Source organism: Stegodyphus dumicola, chromosome 8 (assembly GCF_044657685.1).
Source record: "Stegodyphus dumicola isolate Sdum_Otavi_A_Nest chromosome 8, ASM4465768v1".
In the NCBI taxonomy this organism is placed as follows: Eukaryota; Metazoa; Arthropoda; class Arachnida; order Araneae; family Eresidae; genus Stegodyphus; species Stegodyphus dumicola.
The window spans coordinates 116,698,489-116,709,696 of NC_140775.1; positions in this window are offsets into that span (position 1 = coordinate 116,698,489).

Consider the following 11,208-nt stretch of genomic DNA (forward strand, 5'->3'; position numbering starts at 1 on the left):
TTGTTGTTACCAAATACTATCGCCCTGTATTATATTTAAAGAAATTAAATAATGAAGAATCTGCATGAATACATGTATGTTTCTCGCACTGTGACAAAAACGACAGTATCTAGAGCCATCAAATTTTGAATAATGCAATCCTCCACACGAACATGGGCATCTGGACAGCCGAATTTCGAATTTGTTTTAATCTATTTCATATTTTGTAAAACCTTAACGAATTTTTTATTAACAAACGAACGATTTCAGAGCAAGCACTGTACGGAAAATAACAGTTTTATCTCCAGTGCGGAAATTCTGAAGATATGCTGTTTTCAAATGTATGTGGTTTACGGGCGAAGAACACGATATTCAATAAATATAGGTAACACACAAAACGTTAAAAAAAGGTTCCTTTTGGGCGTAATATAAAAGCTGAGTGCTTCTAGATTTTATTTTACCTTTTTTCCCCCTTCATTGAACTCCGAAAATTTTATGCTCCGAATTTTATAAATTACTAAAATAAATATTCCACTTTGATGTTAATAAGTTAATAATGATATAATCAAATAAATGGTTGTTTTGTAATGTTATTATAGTTTCGAAAATCACTGCCTGAAAATGGTCATTAAATTTTTAAAAAAGTTATCAGATGTTGTTTAATTTTAACTTATTTATTTCAAAGCATCACATACTATCAATCTTATTTAATTTTACGTTATTTGTACGCAAAATTAAGTTTATAAATTTTGTGCTTAGAGTTTTTACCGTTTTACGAAAGTAAAGATGTTTGTACAAGAATTATGCGTGAAAAGAATGCGCGAAATGTAGTAAAAAGTGCTTTAATGAGATATATTAAATCCTATTTGGAAAAAACTGTGGCTTTCATAATCTCATCATCATACAACGTATCACATCTAATAATTAAAAAGAGTTATGTGATACAAACGCCATAGGTTCAGTATTAAAGTAAACGAGATCGTCCCTACTCTTTCTTGTTGGTGACGGAAGCGCGCTCCGCCCACTGGGTTAGTCTATCTCTTAGAAGGTCCATGTCCCTCTCTCTGTGTGACGTCATTGGCCACGCCCTCAGATGCAGAACCCCCATGATTATTCTAGTAACCTTAGTTTTCACTTATCTCTCTTGTGCTACTGTTTGGATATGTGAGACCATATGAGACATCTTCCGGTTGCACTTTCCGCCCTACTTTAGCTGGTCTGCCGAATCGAAGTTGACTAGCCTATATTCCTTAAACACAGCCTATATTCCTTAAACGTCTCAAAACTTGTAAGATGGTTTTGTATGAAGGATGTAAGGGGAGGACTGCAGGAAAACGTTGTGGATGCAACCACGCTGCCTATTGTGCCAGCGCTCAAATTTACCGTAAGTAGAACCATCTCACAACAATCACTTTTTTAATCGCTCCATGAACATGAGCTTCAATAATTCCACGAGGAGATGCTGTCTGAGGTGAACAGATGTGACGTTTCATACACTGTTTGAATAATGCACAAATTCGCACACCAAGCTCAAGTTGCGTTGAGTTGGTGCGTTTTGTGACACGATTGTGCACGATCTGTATGTTGTCTACTCTGTTTGTAAAGACAATCAGTACAAAAATGCACTCAGCGGGAATTGAACCACAGTCCTTTCGACTGTGAATTACAAGCAACATCACTATGCCTTGATACGGGCATGTTTTCCATCCGAAAGATAATCCGTTCTCCTTTCGTTCAAGTTTCGTCACGTCACAGTTTCGGAAATTGCGCAGAAACAAATGTGCGTTTTCAGTGTTCGGTTTTTAGCATTCATATACACAAGGTGTCTATTCGTACTAAATCGGCGATGCTCTATAACTTTGTAATTCGCTTTTCCTTCCTATCCGAAATAGGGAGGCTAACTCCGCCGTTTTTCACCAGGCGGCGCTGTAAGTTATCCCATCAAGTAGCGCATAGCTACTTTACTCTACTTAGACACCAATTTTATGAATATAGCTGCAGACGTTCGGCAGTTAAGCGGGTGGTACCGGACTTTAGTAGGCACCCTGTATATATATACAAGATAAAAAATATGAAATTCGAAAATTACTTTTTTTAACTTGGATACTTATTCTCTCTATTCAAAAATAGTAATAAAGTTTATAACTTTTCTAAACAGTCCCACTGACACACTAACTTCCATTATGACATCTGCATTCATCTTCATTGTGTAGAACTCTTGGTCACTCGCCATTCGCAACATTAACAAAGGATTTCTGATCTTATATATTGTTTATTTTTTCTTCTCTTCTGACACCAGTTGTCACGTTATTTTCTTCTTTCACGTTTGTACGGGGTTTGTGTGGATTTGGAGTGAATAACGACGACACTTCATGAAGTATCGAAACACACTTTATTGGCCGGTATTAATCAGGACAACTCCAAAATCTTGTTTACAGTCCTCGAACTGTTATAAACACGCTGACACGATCAGCGACACAGCCTCCAGGTTATCAGGCTATCACGGTGGAGACAGCTTCATGGCAAAGCACTAGAGTACAGCTCCCGACTCTGCTTGGTCGTTTTCGGAACTCCACGTTCTCTCGAGACTCTCCATGCTACAACTCGCGATGCATTCGACGACGCACAGAGCACAGCTCCCGACTCTTCGGTTCAGTCGCTCCCGCGGCTCAACAAGGTCTCTCGACGATACATTACGTCGAGCACTAACCGCGATACATTACGAGACTCTTTCGATGCACTCGACGACTCACTCGGCACTCGCTGCCCGGCTATCAACTCGATCCACTCCGCAGGGATTGACTCGCTATACGAGACACCAACTCGATACTAACTATCTCGCACTCTATGCGAGGCACACACTCTCGCCCTCTCGACGAGGCAAACTAACTGAGTGCGGACAAGCAGGGTTTATATAGCTTTCGGCTTGTGTTCGCGAACATTCTGGGCTAAACCGGTAAAAATTCGTTCCAGAAGGTTCTCCAACCGTCCATGATATAATGCCAATTTTGTCTCTAAATGGGTGATATCTCGCCAAATGTGGCAAGTTTGCCTTCCATTGCTATTTTATGGCAACCCTTGAACTGCTTTGCGGGGAAGCTGCCTTACCGCGCCTGTACTTTCGTAACAATACGTAGGCCGTGCGGATGTGTGAATTTACTTTTTCAACCTGATCTAGCCTGGATAACTACTTGTCTCGTCGCTTAGCTATATCCTCTACTGCAATGGTCGCCAAACTTACGAAGCTTCTGAGCTACCGTAAAGCTTTTAAATCCTATTGTGAGCTACCAACCAAAAGAACCACCAGCTTAAAAAAAAAGTTTCATTCGTTTACTGCCCATAAACTTAGATTTCTAGTAAATATAAAATCAGTTCTAATTAAACGGTATATAACAAAAAGAAACTGAAACTAAATTGTACATAAGAAAGAAATTGAAGGGTAGTTAATAAATAACAAATGTAATAAGTTATTTTTAGCAGACTTTTAATGAGAAGGATGGAAGTCGTTTTTGCCATCAAGTTTTCTAATGTTGGGAGAGTAGTGACTGCCATTCGAATATAGTTATTCAAGTGTTCATCAAGGAGTCTGTTTCTGAAGTATTTTTAATAAATTTCATACTGGAAAAAGAAGTTTCACACAGATATATAGAGCTCATCATTGCCTTCACTTTGAGACAAACTTGCACCAAAATTGGGTATTTTTCTTTAGGAGCAAGAGGCCAAATATTTTCAGAGCTTGAAGAAAGCGATTTTATAGATAAATCATTTTGAAAGTCACTCAGTCCCAACTCCACTGCAGCATTATCTTCTTGAAAATCAAAATGCTCCATGACAAAGTAGAGAACTTTTCAGCATCAATCACTATAATCGGCAATTTGACAAACTTTGCTACAGTTGAAATCTTGGAAGCGTTTGAAATCTGCTCAAATATGAAATAATTTCAAAATATTGTTTGCTGTTTTAAGGAGGCATTGAAGATCCTTACTTTTCAAGGGTTTGTTCAAAAAGGCAATGTGTTTGCATTCACCTTGAATGATATTTTTGTCCCACAGTTCGAGCTTTTTGGAGAATGAAGCAACATCTGAAATTGTTCTGCCAATATCTTTATCCTTGCCCTGATACTGCAAGTGAAGTATTAACTTTTCAGTGAAGTCTGCGAGAAAAGCAAAATTCTGTAACCAAGCCAGATCTTCTAGTTCAGGAAAGGATTCCCCTCGTTCTTTCAAAAATTCTACACTGGTGAAATAAATTAAGAGAATTTTCATACTTGTTCTATGATCTCCAGAACTACTGGACAGATTTTAATATAATTTGGTGTGAATATAGGTTGATTACAAACAAAATAAACATTTACCAGTTATAATAGACACACATGTTCGTGTGTAACATTCATGGGAGTCTGAAGGTCTGAAACCGCAGTTGCAGAGGACACAAAAGAAATTTGTTAATAGGGGGTATGGTCCCCTCTTACAGCCATGCAGGCCTCGTAGCGTGATGTCATATTGGAAATAAGGCAGTTTAACAGTGCCTGTGGCAATTGGTCCCACTCATTCAGCAACGCTGTTTTCAGTTCCTGGATGGTTCTCGTTGGGGCTTTGCGAGTTGCAATTGCCTTTCCCAGAGCGTCCCAGACATGCTCTATAGGGTTGAAGTCTGGATATCTGGCTGGACAATCCATCCGACGAATATCCTCACTCTCGAGAAATTCGTTGACCAGAAGAGCTCTATGTGGCCTCGCGTTATCGTCTTTTCAGATGAAGTCGGGGGCCCACTGTACCTAGGAAAAGGCGAACATAGGGCTCCAAGACCTCATCCCTATACACAGAGCCTCTGTCAAAGACGTGGAGAGGTGTGCGGCCATCCAAACATGATGCCTGCCGAGACCATTACACTGCCACCGCCATAATTGTTGACTTCGCGAATATTAGAGGGTACGTAGAGGGCTCCTGGCTCTTTCCATATGAAAATACGGCGAGAATCGGTGTTTAGGCTAAAACGGGACTTATCGGTGAAAGGAACGGTCGCCCATTGCTCCGTACTCCAATCACTATACTGCCTGCACAATGCTAATCGAACTCTCTATTCCGTAGATGTGAGCGGGACGCAAACAGCCGGTCTTCTGGCAAACAACCCTCTCTCATACAGTCTTTTGGAAACAGTCACCTTTGTTACACGGGTTCGTGTGGCTGCATACAGATACCGATAGAGCTGAGAAGCTGTAGCCCGTCTGTTACGCCTCGCTAAAATGAACAAATAGAGATCTTCTCTGGCTGTCATGGCTCTTGGACGACCTTGCCCAGGCTTTCTCTCGATGGATCCAGTATCTTGGCACTGTTTCCATAAATTACACACGACGCTGGGCATTAAATTAAATTCTCTGCATATCTGGACTTGCGATTGGCCTGCCTCTAGCCTCCCCACAATTCGCCACCTCATTCCATCATCTAAACGTCGGTGGTTACTTATTTTTACAGTTCCGATGTGAATTTAACCGATTGCGGCGATAACACCAAGAAATTCGACTAGGTGTGCTAGCGAACGCAATTCGTCTTACCCTCCAGATGTTTTTCTGCTGGCTCAGCCTACACATACGTGTACACTTACGTATTTGCCGTACAAAATTTGCATTTTTATCAAGAAAGAGTGGTTTTTCCTTCAGTTCAGTTCTTATCATGCAATTCGATAAAATATGCAAATTCTCTTAATTTATTTCACCAGTGTACTAAGGCAAGGAGCAACTCATGAAAAGCTGCAAAACTCTGTCTCCACTCACTAACGAACTTCCATATGAAACAGTAGATCACCATACTGGCAGTTCATCAGGCAGTGCTCTGAGCAAACATCTCTGAATTGCATGTACTGTAACTTCAATATTTTTATGTCTGTTTTCATAAATCATACTTAAAAACTTTCTACACAGCGACTCCTGGTGTTTTACTCAATGACAAGCTGTTGTCTTTTCGACACAAGATTATGAATCCCTTCTCCCTGCCTACCATCGCAGGAGCTCCATCAATTGCTAAGTCCACTGACTTATTTACAAGAATATTTTTAGAGCCGATATGATCTTTAAGAGCTAAAAATATGTCCTGTCCTGTGGTGCATCTTATTAACGGTAAAATCTTTAGGTACTTTTCCGTTTCGCCGGCGCAAATCTCGCCAAGCAGACTTTGTTGGCGACAACATACAGTATACACATAAAAAATGTTAATTCTAAGAATTTTTTTTTATTTTGAAGGCATAAACATTTTAATATGATTTAAAATTTTATAAAAAGCCAATAAATAAAGACAATAAATTTGTAAAAAGACATTAATTTAAGAATTTACTATGCTTTCATGGTTCAAAATCCTGATTCGCCGGTTCGTATCACGTGACCCCAAGTGATCTCATCTCACGTAAACTACGCTACTAAAATCTAATTCGCTCAGTAATTATCTACATTAATTTCAAGTTAAATCTTAATTTGGAATACAAGTTTAAATGCAAGAATTATTTCAGTTCGTACGAATAGCTTACTCAGAAATTATGTAAAACCGCAGTGCTTTACTTCGCTAGTGCATTCTCATTAGAATTGATGAATTTAACACTTGATTTCGCCTTCGGATGAGCGGTGTAATTGCGTTCTAATTGACTTATTACCGTGAATTGTCTTAGGGGATAAAATTTAAATATCGTGTAAAAATTCTATATGCCAGTATTGAAAGAAACAATCTGATAAGAAATGGCTTCAACTTGTTTTGAAACTGAGGCGTAAAAGGTTACCAGCGAAGATATTTCGTCTGGCATCAGTTAAACCATTATTGGCGACTTTATCGTTTGCGCCGGCAAAACGGAAAAGTACCAATCTTTACCAATTCCTCTCTTATTTTGAAATTACCAAAAACTATTCTTGCAAAAACGGCCAACTATAGCAGTCAATTCAGGATGTTGCGGGAGAAATAGCTGCAGCTATCAAAATCAGTTTAAGTTGTAAATAACATCAGAAGTTGTAACCTTTACATAACTGTATTTGCAGAAAGCTGTACAGATTTAATAGCAGACATTACCTCTGTTTTATTTTTGAAACTATCAAATAGTTACTGCTGGCTCAGCTTCTAAAAATGCAGTTTTGATTATTTCACCATCTTCCTATAGTTTCTTATTCTGTGCAATATTTGAAACTTTAAATGTTGCCTTAGTTGCTCTTTTATTACTCTTTAATGATTTTAAAAAAGTTTGTTGTTGAGCATTAAGTTTAGATTTTAGCTGCCTTACCTTTCCTTTTTTTAGAGCAGAATTCAGTGGGAAGTCATTTTCAATCTTTGAACAATTTTGAAGTGACGTTTCCCATTCTTACCACTGATACACTTGCACAGCACACTAAATTATCACACTCATTTATCCTTTACCTGGGTAAAGAAGTAATCGGTTTCTGATTCCGAATGAAAGTGTTAAGTTTTTTGCTCGAACACACCATTATTAGAACAGAACTGGCTTAGGTAATCAAACTATCCAAATTAGCAAATGTCTCGTATACACACGAAAAACATAACGTGCACAACCTCATGCATATACAATCAACTATGAGATGAGGCTGACAATGGCAGTTGCGCGGGAGAAACAAGCAGTTGTCATGCCTGCCCCCTGTTGTCAGTGAAGGTATCAAGGCTAGCCAACAGGAGCGTTAACACGATTTATAGAAAATATCCCTGCGATCAACAGCTTGATCACTGCCCTAGTGTTTAGAAATATTTGTTGCACTCATAATGATTTGAAAAGGAGAAAATATGTCTTAATAAGTTAGTCTTCAAGAAAATGTCTACAAGTTTCTTCTATCATGCATTCTATTTGCGTGCGAACTACATCTTTCTACAATATCTCGGCTATGATTATGAAGTAACTGGTGTCTTCCTATACAAAATTATTATAATTAAGGGAGTCAAAAGGATAGGTATCACTTGTCTGGAAGCTCTTGCTTTATCAAAGTGTTTATAAAATGAAAATGATTTTGCATATCAGTGCTTTGAAAGTAAATTACAAATTTAACAGACATCCCATTTACTGTCAGCGATACGTTTTTTTACTTTGTCTCTTCAACAATCATGTGTGCCTTTTCCTCGTGCTTCTGTATGTGTTAATCAAAAGTATCTGGAGAAAAAATGCTGTTGAACTAATGAGGTCAGGCTGTCTACAGATGAATCCAAGGAGTGCTGTGGAATAGTAAAATATGTCATAAAATTATTTGGTTCAGATTTTTAATGTCCTCCTATGTTCAAAAGTTAAAGATCATCAAATTTGTTTGCTCATCCTAAAAGTTACATATCATTAAATTAAAGATCACCAAATGTGTTCCCCCCTACATCAAAAACAGAAGTTGTGCATCCTTGAAACATTTGGCCTTCAAATGTAATATCTTGTTTCACATAATTTTTAAGGGAGTAACTTAAATGTTATTTCATGACTTAATTTAAAATGTTTTTAATGTTGTTTTCATATGCTGGAGCAAAGGAATTTATTGATTTTTGACAAAAATGTAAATCAAGACAAGATCTTGGACTTTAAAAATGTCACATGAAAAATTCAAACTTGTATCTGTAGATAAAAATAAATTTATCTGTGAAGTATACGACTCGAGAAAAAATCTGAAAACAAATATTTGATGGTTTCTGAAAAGCCGTGTAGTACGAAAGGTATTTCTGAAAAGATAAATTAACAATATTTCTTAACTCTTTCGCATCGAAGACACCCGTAACGCCTGTTCATTCAGGCAATGGCAAACCGCCCCAACGCCTCGTTTATTTTCTACCTAGTTCTTTCCCCTCCACGTTAGTGCGTATGGCTCATTGGTTTCGCGAGTAGTTAAAAGACATGTCAATCATTCTTTTGAAGCAAATAAAGGAGAAATAAGGAAAGCTATTGACGTTCGCAGGTGCAATCCGGCCTGTGAAACTGCACACAATGGATGAAACCGAGGGGAAAAGGAAAACCATTCCAAGACAAATTCGTAAACACAGGCGTTTTCGATGTTTGTTGAAAACAGATTTGGTCGTCTCTCGATGCGAAAGAGTTAAAAGGAGAGGCCATTCTATATCTGTGAATGTGTCAAAACTGACAATTAGAATGTATTAAAGAAAACAATTTAACTTACTTCTCTAGTTCAGAACACATTACATTTGATGACTTTGCTTCAGTTATATGCAACAAATTTTAAGACATTGATACCTTCATCAGAAATCAAAATTAGGTTCGGCATTACATTTGAGTGAACAAATGTTTACTGAATCTTCAAAAGGTTTGCCAGAGTAATTAGATTTCCCTAGCAAGAAAGTTATTTCCAACTTTCGACCAAGTTTACCTCAAGAACCACAAAGCACCAGTAATGTTCCCAGGTTTACTATTCCAAGGGAAGCCCTCATCCATATTTTAACTTTTCTCAGTCACCACCCCTTTTTATAACAGAGATATTTCTCGTGACCCCATAATATTTATGAAAATTTTGTGGGACCCATAAGCATTGTGCAAATCCGACACACGCATGAGTGAAACTGTCAATTTTTTCACATGTACTGTAAATATACTATTGCAGTTTAAGATCACAAACTTTGACTTCTCATTTTAAGACATAGAACAATGTGAAAATTTTAAATAAGTAACAGAAGAAATGACAGCATCACGTGCAAAGCAAGAAAAATGAACGCTTATATTATAAAAAGAATGTATTGAAACATTTTTGTTTTTTCTTTGTCTGTATTGCCTTATCTTTATATATTTTCAGATACATTGTGTGAAAATATTTGGTAATTGTAAAATTATTATAATATAATAAGTTAAAGAAATATCAAAACTGTTAAAATTTTGGCAACCTTCATGGGCGTCGTGAGCCAGTTTAAAACACTCTGCTCTAAATTATTCTGATGTATTTTTCCAAAATTTGAAAGAACATTTGGAACATCTTAAAATAATACTTGAGACATGTGAAAAAGAAAATATAAAATTAAAACATTCGAAGTGTCATTTTGTGAAAGAAAAAATAAATTTTCTAGCATATGAAATTCAAGCATGCAATACAGCGCAGTAATGTGAATACCGAAGTTATTAAAAAGTTACAAGCCCCTGAAAATGTTAAAGAGAAATACTTTTTGGAAAGATTAATGTATATCATAAATTTATTCCAAATTTTGCAAAATTGGAGGCCCTCTAACAAATTTACTTAAAAAAAGATACTCCATACAAATTGTTTTAAAAATGCAAAAGATGCTTTAATTTCCAGATCCATTTTAACACTATTTAATCCAAAATATCCCTGCCGTGTCTTTATATATGCATCTAAAGAAGCTGTTGGTGCAGTTTTAGAACAAGAGTACCCAGATGGTAATTTACATTCTATACCTTTCCATCCTCGAAAATTATAAAAATTATGTAACTACTGAATTGGAATACTTAGTCATTACAGATGCTACAGATGAATGGAATCATCATGGAAATCATTTTAGTCTACATATTGACTATGCAACCCTAGTTTGGGTTAAAAATATAAAACATCCTACAAGTAGACCATTCCAATGATCTTAAAAATTATCCATGCATAATTTTATTATAAAATATAAGAAAAGTTCTTGCATTACTTCATTATTATGATAATTAGTTTGCTGTGTAACTATAATCACATTACTATTCTTTTGCTACAATTGAATGTCTTGCCAGATAGCTGTCAAGGAATCATGAATCGGCATTGGCAAACTATCAATATCTCCCATTGAAATTATATTACAAATTTTCTTTCAAAATAAAAATGCATGTTCGTTACTGCACTTTTATTTTGAAAATAAATGTGATCAAATAAAAGTTTTATTGTTACTATTTGTTTCCAGTGGACTTTTTATGTATTTTTCTAGTGCTCGTTTCGTATTTACATTTTATAATTTATTTTTGGAACTCAAGTGAGTCACTCACTGAGCCATTAGTTGTAAGTTGCTGAGGCCTTCTGCAGGGTTTGGACTGATAAAGATACGAACTGCTTTGTAGTTAACTGAAGTTTTAGTTTGTAAACTTATGTCATCATCAGTTCAAAAACAGGCTAATCCATTTACTTCTTTCGTTACACCAACCCCTGACCACAATGTGGCGAAATATTTATCTATTTCACTTTTGGTTTACATTTATTTCAGTACGAATCTCAATGCTGTTTTAATTTTTTTCACCATTTTTGCTCTGCACATACACAAAATTATTTATTTTTTAATGGCT